This window comes from Bison bison, unplaced genomic scaffold, assembly GCF_000754665.1.
Source record: "Bison bison bison isolate TAMUID 2011002044 unplaced genomic scaffold, Bison_UMD1.0 scf7180017862861, whole genome shotgun sequence".
NCBI lineage: Eukaryota > Metazoa > Chordata > Mammalia > Artiodactyla > Bovidae > Bison > Bison bison.
This window is the reverse complement of record NW_011493433.1, coordinates 1-525: the sequence shown is the minus strand read 5'-3', so window position 1 is coordinate 525 and position 525 is coordinate 1. Positions and strand designations below refer to the sequence as shown.

Genomic DNA, 525 nt, shown 5'->3' with positions numbered 1-525 from the left:
GGAGCAGCTCGTGGCTGCTCATGGCACAAGCCACCCGCCCGGCCAGCTTCACTGTGCCTGCCTCGTCCACATACCCCAGGGTTCGCAGCACCTGCAAGGATGGTGGGTGTTGGGAGCCAGCAGACAGCTTCCCCGCCAGCCCACCAGCCCAGCCCCGGCCCCCCACCTCTACTCGCTGGTGGTACTCCGGGAGCAGCAGCAGCGACTGGTCCGACAGCAGGAAGCGCAGCCGCTCCATCTCCTTCTGGATCTGCATCCTCTCCCGCAGCTTCAGGTACTGCAAGGAGCCAAGGGCAAGGGCTCATGAGGCTCCTCCCTGACCTCAGCAGGGGAGCTGAGGACCAGGACTGGGATGGGGGCGGCCAGTCTGCAGGGGATGAGAGGGAAAGCCGTCCCTTCCAGATGGGAAGCTCACATCCAGGGACCAACCTGGGCAGGAAACGGGGACTGTGCACACACTGAGCCCCCCGGATCAGCTTCTCCAGCTTCCGGGCCCAGAGCCTCCCTCGACCACAGACCCATCCT

General features: G+C 65.5%; 1 long non-coding RNA gene across 1 annotated transcript; it reads right to left on the bottom strand.

Annotated features, from left to right (window-relative positions):
* Position 1: 1 nt before the first annotated feature.
* LOC104983486 lies at positions 2–505 on the bottom strand. The gene is made up of 3 exons (XR_824657.1): positions 430–505; positions 167–277; positions 2–91 (listed from the first exon to the last, which is right to left on the bottom strand). It is a non-coding gene; the product is annotated as an uncharacterized LOC104983486 (long non-coding RNA).
* Between the last annotated feature and the right edge of the window lie 20 nt (positions 506–525).